The sequence below is a fragment of the Aedes albopictus genome, chromosome 2, assembly GCF_035046485.1.
Source record: "Aedes albopictus strain Foshan chromosome 2, AalbF5, whole genome shotgun sequence".
NCBI classification, from domain to species: Eukaryota; Metazoa; Arthropoda; class Insecta; order Diptera; family Culicidae; genus Aedes; species Aedes albopictus.
Genome location: NC_085137.1, coordinates 467293203 through 467310765, shown reverse-complemented (window position 1 = coordinate 467310765; position 17563 = coordinate 467293203). Strand labels below are relative to the sequence as shown.

The 17563-nt window shown below is 40.7% G+C and overlaps 1 protein-coding gene across 8 annotated transcripts in view; it reads right to left on the bottom strand.

Annotated features, from left to right (window-relative positions):
* The window catches only part of LOC109418124 (talin-2), a 226222-nt gene that overhangs the window by 174731 nt on the left and 33928 nt on the right, over positions 1 to 17563 (bottom strand). For 2 of the 8 annotated variants that reach the window (XM_029870908.2, XM_029870907.2), the window contains exon 1: positions 3313 to 4013. The exons of 2 other annotated variants lie outside the window; for them this stretch is intronic. The gene's annotated coding sequence lies outside the window, so the exon portion shown is untranslated. Of the gene's footprint in view, positions 1 to 3291; positions 4014 to 17563 lie in introns of those variants that run through there. 4 more of the 8 variants (XM_019692315.3, XM_019692316.3, XM_029870904.2 and 1 more) reach the window with 4 other exon arrangements.

Genomic DNA, 17563 nt, shown 5'->3' with positions numbered 1-17563 from the left:
GGATTTCCAGAAATCGCTGGAATATTTTCTTACAAATAATAGTTAGAATTCATGAAGTAATCCTTAGCTGAGTTTTAAAAGAAATCCTTGGAATACTTGATTAATTCTCGTGCAGTGTTCGATCACATTCGGCACCCGGGTTAAGAAAGTAATTTCTAAATTTTCAGGAGAATATCTGAAGAAAGCCCTTGAATGTGTTTTTAAGAATTCCTTGAGAAAATTTCTAAAAATACCGCTGGAGAAATTTATAGAGCTATCCAAGAAGGGAATTGAAAGGAATCCATAGAAGATCTTAGAAAAAAAAAATTACTGAAGGAACCTCTAAAGGAATTTCTGAAGAAATCTCTGGGAGAATTTTCAAAAGAGTTCCCGAAAGAATTTATAAAGAACACTTAGGGGAAAGTTCCTTATGAATTCATGGAGGATTATTCTAAGGAATTCCTGGAAGAAATTCTAACGGAAATCTTGGAAACATTTCTGAGAAAACATTGTTTATTTGTTTTTCAGAAAGATTTTTTAAAGAATCCATTTAGGAATTTGTGAGGTTTCCAAGAAGAACTCTTGAATACATCTCTGTAAGACCATATAGAAGAGTTTCTGAAAGTAGCCATGGAGAACTATATGCCAGAATTCTTGGAAAATTTTCTGAAAGGAATCCACTTTCCACTTTCCACACCGGATTTCATGGAAAAATTTTGGAAAGAACATATGGAAGCGTTTATAAACGAATTCTTGGATATATTTCTGGTAGAAACTCGAGAGAACTTGGGAGCAATTTCTAAAGCAATCACTGGCAGATTTTGTTTTAAAGATTCCTTGGAAGATTTTCTGAAGGGATCACAGAAGAAATTTGTGAAGAAATCCGTGGGTGCTTTTCTAAATGAATGCCTTGAGAAATTTCTGGAGGAATCTCTCGGAGAATGCCTTAAGCATTTCTGTGGTAAGAGTGTATGAGTTTTTGAAGCAATCCACGCAAGATTTTCTAAATGAATCATTCAAGTAATGTTGGAATAATACATTGTGGCATTTCCCAAAAAAAATTCTTGAAGAAATTTTCAAAAAAAAGTCCTTGTAGAATTTTTTTTGAGAAATCAATAAAAAAAATCTTAAATCTCTTGGGCGATTTTTCAAAAACATTTAGAAAAGGCGCAAAAATATCAAAAATAATCACAAAGAAAACAAATCCCAATTCAACAAAGGTATTTTTGCCTACATGGATGGGCAAAAAATTTAACAAATCACATATGTAATTTTATTTTTTATTTTTGAAGACGCTGAAAAAAATTAAATGTCATAGAAGCGATCACCTTTTATTCAAAAAAGACTTTTATTTGTGTTGAACGGCAAGAACCAATTTTTCAATACCATTATAAACACTGCTGAGAGGTGTGAGAGCGCAAAACTACCTTTGTGGACTTTGATCCACAAAATATGTTTTTGCTAATACTATGGCATTTTTTAGAAATCATATAAGAGGATTGATTGTATTTAAGTAGTAAAATGAATAATAGATTAATCAACAAAAACAGGATTAGATTTTTTTCTAAAAAAACGTGCTATCATACTAGAAGTTAAATCAATGATTGGTTACTTGGTGAGTCACTTCGAGTAACCTTGATGACATCCCTTCTCACAATTCTGAGAAGAGTATTTAAAAAACTTGTGGAATTCAAATCAAGAGCAATTGAGCCAAAATTCTAAACAATATAAGCTCAGAAGTTTTAGTATGATTTGATCTGAATATCGACCAGTACTCTCTCAGTATCATGAGCAGGATCTGCACGACATCATGAGCAAGATTTCATCTAAATGTAGAGCAAAATTTGCTCAGAATTTTTATTATATTCGCTGAGCATTTGTCGGTTTTGTTGGGAATATTGAACAGTATCTACTTAATAGCCTGCCCAGCATATTCCTAGAATCTTAACTATACCTACTATAGTATGCTGAAAGATGTGCTCGTTATCAGCCGGATTCAGTACAAATCCTGAGCATGATTTACTCCGAATCCTCAAAAAGATTCAAAAATATACACATAAATCTGAGCTGAATTGGATCAGAACGTAGAGCTAGATTTTCTCAGAAATATAATCAAGATACGTTCAAAATCATTATTAGGGAGAAAAATACTCTAAATTTGGGCAGAATTTGCTGCAAACTGGCAGCACGGTTGACGCAGTTTCCTGAGCGCGACTCAACGTGAATTCCTGGAAATATTTGCTTAGAACCCTGTAACGGATTTGTTCAAAAATAATCTCCTAATCTTGAAGAGAATTTGCTTTGAATATTGAGCTGAATTGACACACCATCTTGTAAAAAATTTACTCTGAATATTGAGTGGAATTCGCCTAAAACCCTCAGATATAAGGGTATAAGTGCCATAAGTAATCTCACGCTCCCAAAATCTTCCTATTCGAAAACAAGCAATTACGAAATCGATTGATTCCGTTCTTTTGTTTTCATGTGTGCTCATTTCTATAAAAAAAATACATAAATAAGAAACAAAATAAACAGCGCTTTAACCCTTTGTTTTATTTAGGATAACGATGGGAGCCTCAAGCTTAATAAGGTAACCAATACCCTATATTATCTAAGAATGTTGTGCTGATTTCGTTCAGAAACTTGGACAGGATTTCCTTAGCATACTGAGCACGATTTTTTTTTTTAATTCTTAGAAGGATTTTCCACGGAACATTTCAATAATTTGTTAAGAATCCTGAAAGATGTGCAGTGCACCACATCCAATGTAGGGCCGAAGTTGCTCAGAATTATCATAAGGCTTGATCAGGATTTGCTCAACAGCCTGAGCAGATTTTACCCTGAATCCTGAGGAGGCTTAGCTCCAAATCCAAAGCTGTATTCGCTCAGAAATTCTGAGTCAGAATATTGAGCAGGATTTTTTTAGAATTCTTAGGGGGATTGGTTTAGCATCCTGAGTATGATATACCTACTTTCCTAGAACGATTTGCTCACACCCTCTCAGAGTTTGTTTGCTCGGAATCCTGAGCACAATTCGCTCAAAGGCATGAGTAGTATATGCTGAGCATTCTGGGTTGGATTTACTTTGAATATTTGTTCAAAAACTCCTGAAAGATACATTAAAAAACACTAAACATATTTTGGTCATTTATCTTAATGTATCCTGCTCAAAATCGTGCGCGTATGCCAATTCAATGAAGGAAATGACGGATGTGAAAATGACGGTGTGGAAAATCGATTATTTCCATCAGTCAAAATGCAACATGCAGCATCCGATGGAATCTCTACCGTTGATGCAACCGCCAAACTTACAGTTTACTGCTAGAAACGTACCGTATGTGAATCTCCTTCGTGGTCCAATTTTATAATTTCATCCGTAGCAGCGGTATCCAACGTTGTTCCACCGTTCTACTGTTTTGCATACGTATATTCACTACTAAGATCTAGCGGCGGCGGTGAACGGCGGTGGGTAGATTGCTAGTAGCTCGAAAGGTGCGCACACTCTGCGTCGGCGGCGTTGTCGTCGTCGATCTCGATACTCTCGATCCACAACGTTCTTTTTTTTTTGCTGTAGGTACGTGGGTAACTTCGGTGTGGGTGTCGCTACCTTTGATTTGTCTCCTTCGAACGGATATTTCTTCAAAATTTATTCACACTCTTCACTTCGATGATGGGGGAAACATTTTCAACATCACATCGCGCACTATTTCACGGGGCTTTTGTATTTCTTTTCTTGCTTTTCAATTCGGCGATCTTCGATTCAATATGCTAATTTCATTCCGCCTGCAAAGCCACACACCACACTATGCCATCAGGGAGCGTACGAACCGAAATAAAACCTGCAGACAGAACACTGAAACTCTCAAGAATGACGTCACCGAGCCAGCAGAGTTGCACAAACAAAAAACACACACACGAGAGATATCACGTCGCGCACATTCCGGTGCGGTTGGTGCCTGGAAAACGGAAGCCTTCACACACCATCTGCTGCGCGAACTTCACTTCACACTCGCGCGCGCAACGGCGATAACACTCGTCGCAATCCCTGGCACAAGATATAGGGCCACTTGCGTGACGGGCGCGCGTCTCCCTAAAGCGGGAGCCACAATGCTGCGTCGACTTCGACTTCGACTTCAGCGTGAACGGATCCGTCATTGTACTAAAACGCAGACGGATGCGTTAAAGCAAAGACTGCCCACAATGCTGCGTTGCGTCGTGCGTTTGTTTACATTGGTGATGGAATTTATTCGCGGATATGGAATTTCAACCGGAATCAACATAGAAATCAGATTTCTGCAGCCGGACTGCATAAATCATTACCAGAATCTGGAATTGAATAGTCGAATCGTAGCAGCCGCTAGTGTGGTCAATATAATCATGGATTATTTGGGAAAATTGTGAAATTTCATCTGGAAACCGATCGCTGATGGTGCGGTGCTTCATAAACTTTTCTGCCGCAGTGATTGTGAGAAGGAACTTGTTCTGGCATTGTTCCGGCAGGAACTTTTTCTGGACTTCTCATAACAGGAAACCCTCCTGAGACTCCTTTAGTAGGAATTCTCTGTTTTGAATTTGTGGATTCCTTCAGAAATACCATTTGTATTTCCTCCGGACGACGCTTCGAAACATCCACAAGAGTTGGGAATTCCCTCGGGAATTCCGTAATGAATTTCACGATTAGTTGCATTTCGAACTCGAAAGTTTTTAGATAATCACTCCCGGAATTCAACGGGAATTCCTTCAAGTTCAGGTTCAGGAGTTTATTTGAGAATTTTACCAACACTTCTTTAGTAAGTTTCTTCAGAAGTTCCCTCAAAATATCCTCTAGATCATTCAGGATTCTTGTTTTCAAAGGTTTCTCGGGAATTTGTCCTATAGTTTCTTCAACAAGTACTTTAAAAGTTTCTGAAAAATCCCCTAGGAGTTCCATGGCGAATTCCTCTAGTGCCATGGAGAATTTGTCCAGCAAATCCATTGGGAATTCCTTCAGGACTTCCATTGAGAATTTTCCCCAGAGTTTAATTAAGCATTCCTTCAAGAAGTCTATTGGGAATTTCTCCAGAAATTCCTTTAATAAATCCTATATAAATAGCAATTGCTTCTGGAGTTTCTTCCAGCATTTCTCAAACAGTTCTTAAAGAAATGGTTTTAGTAATTTTCTGCAGAATTTTTACAGGAGTTGTTTCAGGCTTTTTTTAAGTTTTTTTTTTGCGTTTTTCTCCAGTAGCTCTCTCAATAATTACTACAGAATTCCCTTGGAACACCCCCCAGGAGTTTCTTTGGGAATTTCTCCAAAAGTTCCATCGGTGATATCTCCAGGAGTTCCATCGTAAATTCCTTCAGGTGCTGCATCGGAAAATCTTTTAAAAAATCCTAGGATCTAGTAGGAGTTCCTCCAGGAGTTCCATTCGGGATACTTCCAGGATTTCTATAACAGTTTCTTCATAAATTCCTTATAGAATTCTTCCAGGAGATTGTTTGAAAATTTCTTCAATAGATCTTTAGGAGAATTTTTGGGAAGGTCTCTCAAGAAATTCACCGCGAATTCCTAAAGGATTTTTTTCCAAAATTGTTTTCGGGTATTTATCCAGTAGTTCATTAAACAATTATTTCATAAGTTTCTTAAAAAGTCCCCCTTCGGGAAGTTCTCCACAAAACCCATCGGAGGAGTTCCATTGTGATTTTTTTTTAATTTTCATTAGGAGCTCCTCCAGGAATTCTATTGGGAATTACTGCACGTGTTCTAGTAGAAATTCCTCCAGGAAAGCCCATCGAGAATTCCTTCAGGGGTTCTATATAAAATTCCTCCAGTAGTTCCTTTGGAAGTTCTTCGTGGATTCCTCCGGGATTTTTTTTTTGGGATTTTTCCAGGAATTCCATCTGAAATTTCTTCAAGAACTCTTTCGTGGATTCCGTTGGAGATTCCACTTAGAATTCCTTCGGAGAATCCTATACAAATTCCATTTGAGATTCCTCCAAGAATTCTTTCGGGGATTCCTCCGGAGATTCCTTCAAGAATTCCTACCCAAGTTTCCCCAGGAATTCTTTAAGGGATTCCTCCGGGAATTCTTTCGGAGATTTTTCCCCATATTCCTTCGGCGATTCTTCCAGAAGTTCTATCTGGGATTGTTCAAGGAATTCCATTTGGGATTCCTCAACAAATTCCATCTGGAATTGAGAATGCCTTCTGGGGTTTTCTTTCAGGAATTCCTCCGTGAATTCCTTAAGAAATTCCTCCGGGAATTCCTCCAGGATATCCCCTGGGGATTTCTCTAGAAAATATTTCACGAATTCCTGTAGGAATTCTTCCAGAAATTCCTTTGGAAACTCTTCCAGGAATTCCATTAGGAATATTTCCAGGACTACCTCCATGAATTTTTCTAGGATTTCTTCCAGGGATTCCTCCAGTAATAACATCAGGAATTCATCCAAGAATTCCTTCACGATTTCTTCCAGGAATTTCTTCTGAAATTCCTTCAGCAATTCCTCCGGGGATTTTTCCAGAAATTTCTCTGAGGATTCCTCCAGGATTTCCTCCGGGTATTCATCCAGGAATTCCTCCTAGTGTTCCTGCAGAAATTCTTCCAGAAATTGGCCCGGGGATTTCTTCAAAAATTCCTCTGAAAATTTCTCCAGGAATTCCTACGGGGATTCCTCCAGAGTAATTCCGATAAGAATTCCTGGAAGAGATTTTGGGGGAATTTCTGTAGAAATTTCCGAAAAAATCCCCGAAGGAATTCATGGAGCAATTCCCAGAGCGATCCTTAAAGGACCTCTTGGAGGAATCCTCGGAGGAATTCTAGACACGGAAGAATTTTTGGATTCCTTGAAAAAATGCTTAGAGGAATCCAAAGACGATTTCCTGGAGGAGTCCCAGGAGGAATTTCGAGAAGTCCTGAAGGAATTCCGAAGGAGTCCTGAAGGAATTCCTGGAAAACTCCTGGAGAAGTTTCCGGAACAATCCCGGAGGAATCCCCGAAGGAATTCTTGGAGGAATCCTCGAATGAATTTCCTGGAGGAATCTTTGGAGGCATTCCTGGGAGAATAATCGGAGAAATTCCTGAAGGAAATATTGAAAGAATACCTGAAGTTTTTTCTGGAAATATACCTAGAAGTGTTCCTGAAATAATTTCTGGAGGAATTACTGGTGAAGTTTTCGGAAGAATTCATGGAATAATTTCCGGAGTAATCGTAGAGTAATTCTCCAAAGAGTTCCTGGAGTATTTCCTGGAAGAATTTCTGGAGAAATTGCTGGAGGAATTCCTTGAAGAATTCCTGGAGGAATCCTTAAAAAAAATCCTGAACGAGTCCCTGGAAGAATTCCTGGGAGAATCCTAGAAGGAATTCCTGGAGAAATCCCAGCAGGAATTCCTGAAGAAATCTCCGGAGGTACTTCCTTCAAGAATCTTCGGAGGAATTCTTCCGGAGATTCCTGCAGGAATTTCGTCCAGGATTCCTCCAGGAATTCCTTCGCGGATTCCCCCAGGAATTCCTTCGGGGATCCCCAGGAATTCCCTCGGGGAATTTCCAGAAATTCATTTGGAGATTCCTGCTGGAATTTCATCCGGGATTCCTCCAAGAATTCCTTCGGGGATTCCTCCAGGCATTCCTTCAGGGATTCCTCCAGGAACCCTCGGAGAATTATCCAGGAAATACTTCGGAGTTTCCTGCAGGAATTTCATGTGGGATTCCTTCAAGAATTCCTTCAGAGATTCCTCCAAGAATTCCTTCGGAGATTCGTCCAGGAATTCCTTCGGAGATTCCTCCAGGAATTGCTTCGGAGATTCCTCCAGGAATTCCTTCGGAGATTCCTGCAGGAATTTCATCCGGGATTCCTCCAAATATTCATCCCGGAATTTCTCCAGGAATTCTATCGGGGATTCCCCCAGGAATTCCTTCGGGGATACGTCCAGGAACTCCCTCGGGGAATTATCCAGGAATTCCTTCGGAGATTCCTGCAGGAATTTAAACCGGGATTCCTCTAAGAATTCTTTCGGTGATTCGTCCAGGCATTCCATCGGGGATTCCTCCAAGAATTTCCTCGGAGAATTATCCAGGAAATATTTCGATGATTCCTGCAGGAATTTCATCCGGGATTCCTCCAAGAATTCCTTCGGGTCTTCCTCCAAGAATTCTTTCGATGATTTCTCCAGGAACTCCTTCGGAGATTCCTCCGGGAACTCCTTCGGAGATTCCTCCGGGAACTCCTTCGGAGATTCCTCCGGGAACTCCTTCGGAGATTCCTCCGGGAACTCCTTCGGAGATTCCTCCGGGAACTCCTTCGGAGATTCCTCCGGGAACTCCTTCGGAGATTCCTCCGGGAACTCCTTCGGAGATTCCTCCGGGAACTCCTTCGGAGATTCCTCCGGGAACTCCTTCGGAGATTCCTCCGGGAACTCCTTCGGAGATTCCTCCGGGAACTCCTTCGGAGATTCCTCCGGGAACTCCTTCGGAGATTCCTCCGGGAACTCCTTCGGAGATTCCTCCGGGAACTCCTTCGGAGATTCCTCCTGGAACTTCTTCGGAGATTCCTCCGGAAACTCCTTCGGAGATTCCTCCGGGAACTCCTTCGGAGATTCCTCCGGGAACTCCTTCGGAGATTACTCCGGGAACTCCTTCGGAGATTCCTCCGGGAACTCCTTCGGAGATTCCTCCGGGAACTCCTTCGGAGATTCCTCCGGGAACTCCTTCGGAGATTCCTCCGGGAACTCCTTCGGAGATTCCTCCGGGAACTCCTTCGGAGATTCCTCCGGGAACTCCTTCGGAGATTCCTCCGGGAACTCCTTCGGAGATTTCTCCGGGAACTCCTTCGGAGATTCCTCCGGGAACTCCTTCGGAGATTTCTCCGGGAACTCCTTCGGAGATTCCTCCGGGAACTCCTTCGGAGATTCCTCCGGGAACTCCTTCGGAGATTCCTCCGGGAACTCCTTCGGAGATTCCTCCGGGAACTCCTTCGGAGATTCCTCCGGGAACTCCTTCGGAGATTCCTCCGGGAACTCCTTCGGAGATTCCTCCGGGAACTCCTTCGGAGATTCCTCCGGGAACTCCTTCGGAGATTCCTCCGGGAACTCCTTCGGAGATTCCTCCAGGAACTCCTTCGGAGATTCCTCCAGGAATTCCTTCGGAGATTCCTGTAGGAATTTCATCCGGGATTTCTCCAAGAATTCCTTCGGGGATTCCTCCAGAAATTCCTCCGGGGATTCCCCCAGGAATTCCTTCGGGAATTCGTCCAGGAACTCCTTCGGAGATTCCTCCAGGAATTCCTTCGGAGATTCCTCCAGGAATTTCATCCGGGATTCCTCCAAGAATTCCTTCGGGAATTCCGGAAGGAATCTTCGGAGGAATTGTGGAAGGAATCCCCAAAGAAATCCTGATGGGTTCCCAGAAGGAATTCATAAAGGAATTCTGGAAGTAATCCCGGGAGGAATTCCTGAAGGAATTCCTGGAGTAATCCCCGGAGGTATTTCTGGAGGGATCTCCGGAGGAATTTTTGAAATAATCACTGGAAGAATTCCTGGAGGAATATACGGCGGAATCCTGGAGGAGTTTCTGGAGAAAACCTTGAAGTTTCTGAAGTAATTCACGAAATACTTCCTGACGGATATCCTGGACGAATTCCTGGGGAAATCCCAAAAGAAATTCCTAGAGTAATCGCCGGAGAAATCCCAGGAGGAATTCGCGGAAAACTAACTGAAGGAATCCCCGGAGCAATTCACGGAGCACTTTCTGAATCTTCGGAGGAAATCTTGAAAGATTCCTTGGAGTAATCCGTGAAAAAATCCCCTGAAGCAATTTCTGGAGGAATTTCCGAAAGAATTCCTGGAGGGAACTTCGGAGGAGTTTGTTGAGCAATCTCTGGAGGAATATCTGGAAATATTTCTTGAAAATTTTTTGATGGAATCTCTGGAGAATCTGCGGCAGAATTTGTGGAGAATTTACCGGAGGATTTCCTGGAGGAATTTCCAAAAGAATTTCTGGTGGATTCTCGGGAAGAATTCCTAGAGAGAACTTCTCAGGATTTTTTGGGAAATCTCTGGAGGAATATCTGGAAGTATTCCTGAAGGCATTTACGACAGAATCTCTGGATGAATTCTTTTGGGAATTTCTGGAGGAATTCCCAGAGGATATCTTGGAAGAATTTCTGCACAAATTCCTGGAAGGATTTCCGGAGGAATTTGTGGAAATATTCCAGGATTATTTTCTGGAAGAATTCCTTGAAGTATGACAGATGAAATTCCTGGAGGAATTGTCGGAGAAATCCCCGGAGGAATTCCTGGAGTAATCCCCGGAGGAATTCCTGGAGAAAAACCCGGATGAATTTGCGGGCAACTTCCTGAAGAAATCCTCGGACGAATTCCTTGAGGAATCCCCTGAATAATTCCTGGTGGAATCCCCGAGGATTTCCCGGGGGAATTTTTGCAGGAAATTATGAAAATCTTCAGAGGAATTCCTGGAAGAATCCCCGGAGAATTCCTTGAGGATTCTTTGGAGAATGTTTTTTTGAGGAATCACCGGAGGATTCCCTCGAGGAATCTACGAAGGAATTTGTGGAGGAATCTCTTAACGAATTTCTTGTGAAAACCTAGGAGAATTTCCTGAGGAATTCCCGGAGGAATTACTGGAAGAATCTCCGGAGGATTTCCTGGAGGATTCCCCGGAGGAATTTGTGCAGAAATTTCCGAAGCAATCTCCGGAGAACATCCTGGAGGAATCCCCGGAGGAATTCTTGGAAGTATCCTTAAGGAATTACTTTAGGTATCTCCGAAGAATTTCCTGGAGGAATATCTGGAAAATTGTGCCGAAATTACCAGAAGAATCCCCGCAGGAATTCATTGAGGGTTCTTCGGTGGAATTTCTGGAGGAATCTCCCTTGGAATCCCTGGAGGGTTTCCTTGAGGAATCTCCGGAGAATTTGCTGCAGGAATCCCTGCAGCAATTTCCGGAGGCATCCCCGGTGGAATTCCAGGAAGAACCTCCGGAAGAATTGCTGAAAGATCTTCCCTTGGAATTCCCGAGGAGTATTTCTTGGAGGCATCTACGGAGGCATTCCTGGAGGAATTCCCGAAAGTTCAATACTAGCATTTCTCGAAATACTGCTTCAGGGAACCCCGATGGAGTTGCTCAAGTAATTTCCAGAAATTCCACAAGGTTTTTTTCAGGAATTCCTCCAGGATTTTTTTCAGGAGTTCCTCCAGGGATTCTTCCAAGAATTTATCCAGAGATTCTTCCAGGGCTTGCTCCAGGGATTAATTCAAGAATTCTTCCAGAGAATAATTAAGGTTTTTCTTTCAGGAATTCCTCCAGGAATTTTTCATGGAATTCTTCCAGGAATTTTTCATGAGTTTAAACCAGGATTTTTTTCAGGAATTCCTCCAAGATTTTTTTTTAGAATTTCTTTCAGGAATTCCTCCAGGGATTAATTCAAGAATTCTTCCAGAGAATAATTAAGGTTTTTCTTTCAGGAATTCCTCCAGGATTTTTTCCAGGAATTCCTCCAGGAATTCCACCTGGAATTTCTCCAGGGATTCTTCCAGGATTTAAAAAAGAAATTCTTCCAGGATTTCGTAAAGGAATTCCACCAGGGATTCTTCCAGAAATTTTTCATGAGTTTAAACCAGGATTTTTTTCAGGAATTCCTCCAAGATTTTTTTTTAGAATTTCTTTCAGGAATTCCTCCTGGAATTCCTTCAGGAATTGCTCTTGGAATTCCTTCTGGAATTCATCCTGGAACTCCTTTAGGAAGTCCTTCTGAAATTCCTTCAGAGATTCCTCCTGGAAGTCCTCCAGGAATTCCTTCAGAAATTTCTTCAGGAATTCCTCCAGGATATTCTCCATGATTTCCTCCAGGTATTCCTCAAGGGATTCCTCCAGAAATTTCTCTAGAGATTCCTCCACGATTTTCTCCAGCAATATCTCCAGGAACTCTTTCAGAGATTCCTCCCCAAATTCCTCCAGGTATTTTTCCAGAGATTCCTCCAGGAGATCTTCGATAGATTTTTCCAGGATTTTTTCAGGAATTCCTCCAGGTTTTTTCCGGGAATTCCTCCAGGGATTCTTCCAGGAATTTCTTCAAGGATTCTTCCAGGAATTCATCCAGGGATTCTTCCAGAAATTTTTTCAGGGATTCCTCAAGAAATTCATCCAGAGATTCTTCCAGTGATTCCTCCAAGGATTCTTAATGAGATTCCTCCAGAAATTCTTCCATAGATTCCTCCAGGATTTTTTCAGACGTTCCTCCAGGGATTCCTCCAAGAATTTCTCCAAGGGTTCTTTCAGGAATTCCTTCAGGGATTTTTCCAGGAATTCTTCCAGAGATTCATAGAGACGAACGAGCCGAGGGCTGAAAGTCTTTTTAATAAAGACAAATCAATCAATTAAATTCAGAGATTCTTCCAGGAGTTCTTCCAAAGATTCCTCCAGGGATTCCTCCATGGATTCTTCCAGAGATGCCTCCCGGAATTCCTCCAGGATTTTTTTTTTCAGGTATTCCTCCAAGATTTTTTCAATAATACCTACAGGATTTTTTTTTCAGAAATTACTCCAAGATTTGTTTTTAAAAGTACCTCCAGGAATTTTTCCAGGATTTTTTATCAGGAATTCTTTCAGGATCTTTTTTGTCGGGAGTTCCTCCAGCATTTTTTCCAGGGATTCCTCCTGGAGTTTCCCCAAGGATTCCTCAAGGATTTTCTCCAGGGATTCCTCCAAGAATTTCTCCAGGAATTCCTTCAGGAATTTCTCCAGGGATTGCTCAAGGAATTCGTCCAGGATTTTTTTCAGGAAATCCGCCAGGAATTTCTCCAGGGATTCCTCCATGGATCCCTCCAGATATTCCTCGAGGAAAATTCCATCAAGAGTTCCTTCGGAAGTTCCAACAGGAAATTTCTTTGGTTGTTTCTTCAAGAAATTTTCCAGGAGGTCTCACAGGTTTTTTTACTTAAGTTTCTTATGGAATTTATCCAAAAGTTCCCTTAAAAATTGTGGATTCTTCCACGAAATTAATCGGGAACTCCCAAAGGAAATACTTACCAGAGAAATTCTCGGAGAATGTCGTGGAGGAACTGCTGATGGAACTCATATGGAAAATCCCGACGGAGCACCTGGAGTGATTCCAGATGGAATACCTGAAGGAATTCTCAAAGGAACTCCTCAATGAATTCTTGCAGGAACTTCGGGAGGAGTTTCCGATGGAATACCCGGAGAAACACCTGAAGAACATTTAGCAGAAATTGCCCAAGGATTTTTTTTTTTCAGAAATAGATAATTAATAGAATAGAAATAGAAATCTCCCAGAATTCCTCTAGAAATTCTTTCAAGAATTCCTGTAGTGATTCCTCCAGGAAATCCATCATTGATTCCTCCAGCAATTCCCACAGGAATACCTCTAGGAATTCTTTCAGGCATACCTCCAGGATTTTATCCAGGAATTTCTCCAGGAACTCCTCCAGGAATTACCCCAGAAATTTCTTCAGAAATTCCTCCAGGACTTGCTCCTGGACATCCTACAAAAATCATGTCAGGAATTCCTTTAGGCATTTCTCCTGAGATTCCATCAGAAATTGTTTCAGGGATTCCTCCAGAGATTTCTCCATGAACTTCTCCAGGGAACTTCGGGAGAGATTTCCGAAGAATCTCCGGGAAAAAATCCGGAAACATCAACTAGAGGAATTTCTGAGGAAACTCCTAAAGGAATTCCCGATGGAACTCGAGAAATTTCCGAATAAAATCCTGGAGGAATTCTCGATGGAACTCCTGGAGGAATGCTCAAAAATCCCAAAGAAACTCTTGAAGGATCTCCAGAAGGAACTTCTTGAAGAAATTCCAAATAAACTCCTGGAGAAATTCCCAAAAAACTGTTTTGAGAAGAGCTTGATGAATCTCCGTAATAAATTTCTAAAAGAACCCCTGGTATAATACTCGTAGGAACACCTTATGAAATGCATGAAAGAACTCCTTTAGGAAATGCCGATGAAATTCCTCAAGGAATTTCCGATGAAACTCTACGAAGAAATCCTGAAGGGACTCCTAAAGGTATACCCGAAGCAATACTTTGAGAAATTCCCAAAGGAATACCTGGAGAAATACTCGATGAAACTCCTAGAGAAACTCCTGATGGAGCACCTGCAAGAATTTTGGAAGGAACCCGTAGAGAAATTCGCGAAGAAACTCATGGATGAATTCCCGATGGAACTCCTAGAGGAATTTTCGAAAGCACACGTATCTGTTCTCGAACTACTTTATTCAGGAAACACGATGATGCTCCTGAAGGAATTTTCGAAGAAATATGTGGAGGAATTTCTGTAGGAGCTCCTGGAGGAATTACTTATAGAACTCCTGAAAAAACCTCTTGAAGGAATCGCCGATAGACCACATGAAGGAGTACCTGAAGGAACATCTTAAAAAAATCTCAAAAGAATAATAGGCACTAGGAATCCCCTGGAGGAGTTCTCAAAGGAGCACTCGGAGGAATTCCTGAAGAAATCACTAGAATAATTTCCAACGGATTTCCTGCTGGTATTCCCGAAAGAACACCTGGTATAATTCTCGAAAGAACTCCTCCAAAAAACCCCATTGAAATTTCCTGGCTGAATTAACGATGAAACTCCGGAATCTATGTTAGAAAAACTTTAAAAGATGTTTCTGATACCGGAATCTCGAAGGAATCCCAAAAAACTTATTAGAATAATCCCAAGAAAAAAATGCCAGGTATCAGAAACCCAGAAGTGATTGCGGCTGGAGGAATCTTGAAAAAAAATGTAATTACGGGAAGATTCCCCGAAAGGAATACCTCTTTGACGAACCTTTAAAATACATTTTGCTAAAAGAGTTCCTGCTCAGAAGAAAGTCCTGGTGGATTATCTATTTAGACGAAGTTCCTGCCGAGGAATGCCAAAATAAAATCTTGTAGGATAAATAATCAGTGGGAATTCTCAATTGAATCTCAATGGAAATGTCTGGGCACATTCCAGAAGAATTCCCTTCTGGAGGATTTTCACAAGAGAGCCCCTACTAGAGAAGTGTTCCCGCTGGATGTGCAGTCAAGAGGAGTTTTGTGGCGTGTGAAAACCGATCTGAATCTGAAAATAAGTCATGGTTTAAAAAACTTCCGTACACTACCAAGAGCTTGTTTACAATGTCCCAGAGCACTCTAAAATGTATCCGATGCCATTAAAAGTTCACAGAATGCGCTGCATTTAAATTATTTATGAAATTATAATGTTGTTCTTCAAAAAAAAAAAGTAAACATTGCTCTCCCACACTGGCTTTGATGCTGGGCGCTGCGTTGCAGTACGTCAACTTTGAAAATTTTCAAAGTTTAGAACGACTTCAGCGTTTTTAGTACAATGACGTACGTCACGCAACGCATCATTGTGGCTTGCTGCACTGAAAGCCATTGCTTCAAACCGAGCTGTCAGTTAAAGCTGAAGTCGAAGTCGAAGTCGACGCAGCATTGTGGCTCCCGCTTAACGGACGGGTCCGTCTAGTCTAGCCTCTAGCAGCAGAATCGGTTGAAGGACACCATTTCCTGTCGGCCCTGCACTGCACTGCACCACACTACACTGCGATTCTTTACTCCTGAAACAGCAGACCCCCACGCCCAATTGCACTTCAATCTTTGATGGGGCTAACCGGGCACATGTGAACTAGTGCTGATGAAAATGTAAACGTTACATAGATAAGCTGTTTTTCATCAATAATCAGAGCTTATTTCATAACCTGAAAAGAGTTTATTAACAATCTTAACTCTGGAATGATCACGCTGATGTATTTTGTAAAATACGTTGAAAAAATCTCGCTTTTGTATTTAGCGTGGTGCTGGCAATGGTGGCCAATCGCATGAGTTACGGAAGGTTAAGCGAAATGTACACAGTATTATTTTTGAAAAGTTGTTGAAATTCGTAAGTTCTTCTAAATTCATATGGCAAAAAAGAGGAACATCTGAGTTTGAGCCAAAAATATTAAGATGTAGAAGTGACGCAAACGCCTCAAAGTTGAATTTTCTAGAAATAAAAAGATACTTTTACTTTTAGGACAAGGTATTTGGAGTACATGCCTCAAATTTTCTAGAGGAACTTTTTAAAGATCCGTTCAATGGATATGGCTAAAAATGCATCATGATGGTTGTTTATTTATTGTCAACATCGGGATGCATTTTCAGCCAAATCCGTTGACCGGTTCTTCGAAACGATGCTCTAGAAAATTTGAGCTATGTACTCCAAATACCTTGTCCTTATTTGTCATAACTTTTTCAATTTTCAAACGATTTTCTCTTTTTTTATGAATCTCTCTTAAATTTATTTTTAATTAAATTTGTAGAACATGAAATTTTTCCAAAGTAAAGTAAAATATGAGTTTTTTTAAATATCATTCTTGGTTTTCTTCTTCACGGAGACAAATTTCGTTCGTTTGGAACAAAAATATTCATGTTTATTCGGTAAACTGATAATATTTTTAAAACTAAAATTTTAATTTTTAAAACTGACTCTATTACATTTTGATTTCTAAAATACCAATTGAGGAGCCCCCCGTTCCACCGTCCAGATCATAAACAAAAACCCACAAGTTCCAGCTGCCACTCCAAACAAGATTTCCTCCTGCAAAAAATCATGTTTCACCAGAAGTTTCCTCGAAATCCCGTTGTTTTCGGGAGTGTATATTATCTACATAGTGTTGGCATTGGAAGTGCCACGCCGGAGGTGTTTTTTTCAGCGAAGAAAATTAAATTTAATGGGAAAACAAATATTCCCGCCAACTTGCCGCAAAAAAAAAAAACAAAAATTTTACATTTGTTTCTAACATAACCTGTCAGAAGATGCATGTTTGTTTCAAACATGGATTGCATTCGCTTCAAATGTGACCTTCGATTTGCTCCAAACAGTTTAATTTTTGTTTCCTGAACAAATTGACAATTCATTTGAATTTACCTCAAATATTTTTGATTTTACCATATTTTTTCAGCGTGTTTTTAAAACAAATTCAACTTTAAGGCCCGATAACTTTTGAACCGCTTGACCGATGCCGAATCTTTTAGCGTACTTTTGCAGATATTTTTATTGCTAAAATGTCCTGAACAAAATATTCGTTACAGTACTTTTAGCCAAAAACTCCAAAAACATGCCTTAAACTTGATTTTTTAATGGAAATTTTTACTTAATTATGATTTTTTGGCAGTTTTTACTCAAAATCAGATACTAATCAACATATTAATGGATATGGAGGATTTGGAGTGGAGGATTTTTTTCTTTTATTTTTTTTCCTTATATTTAAAATATTAAAATAATTTTTAACTCAGAATACTTTAAAAGTTGACCTTTTTTATCTTTATCAACGAGATTTTTAGCCCTAGGCTAGTTCATCTCGGGACCCACGCTTTACTTCCCTTCCGAAGGAAGAACTCACATTTTGTGGGTTTGGGGCTGTCCATAAACCACGTGGTCATTTTTTTGGGACTTTTTAACCCCCCCCCCCCCCCCCCCCCGCGTGGTCATTGGTCCATACAAAAAAATTTATTTGTCCATACAAAATGGTCATTGGCCGAACCCCCCCCCCCCCCTCATGACCACGTGGTTTATGGACAGCCCCTTTG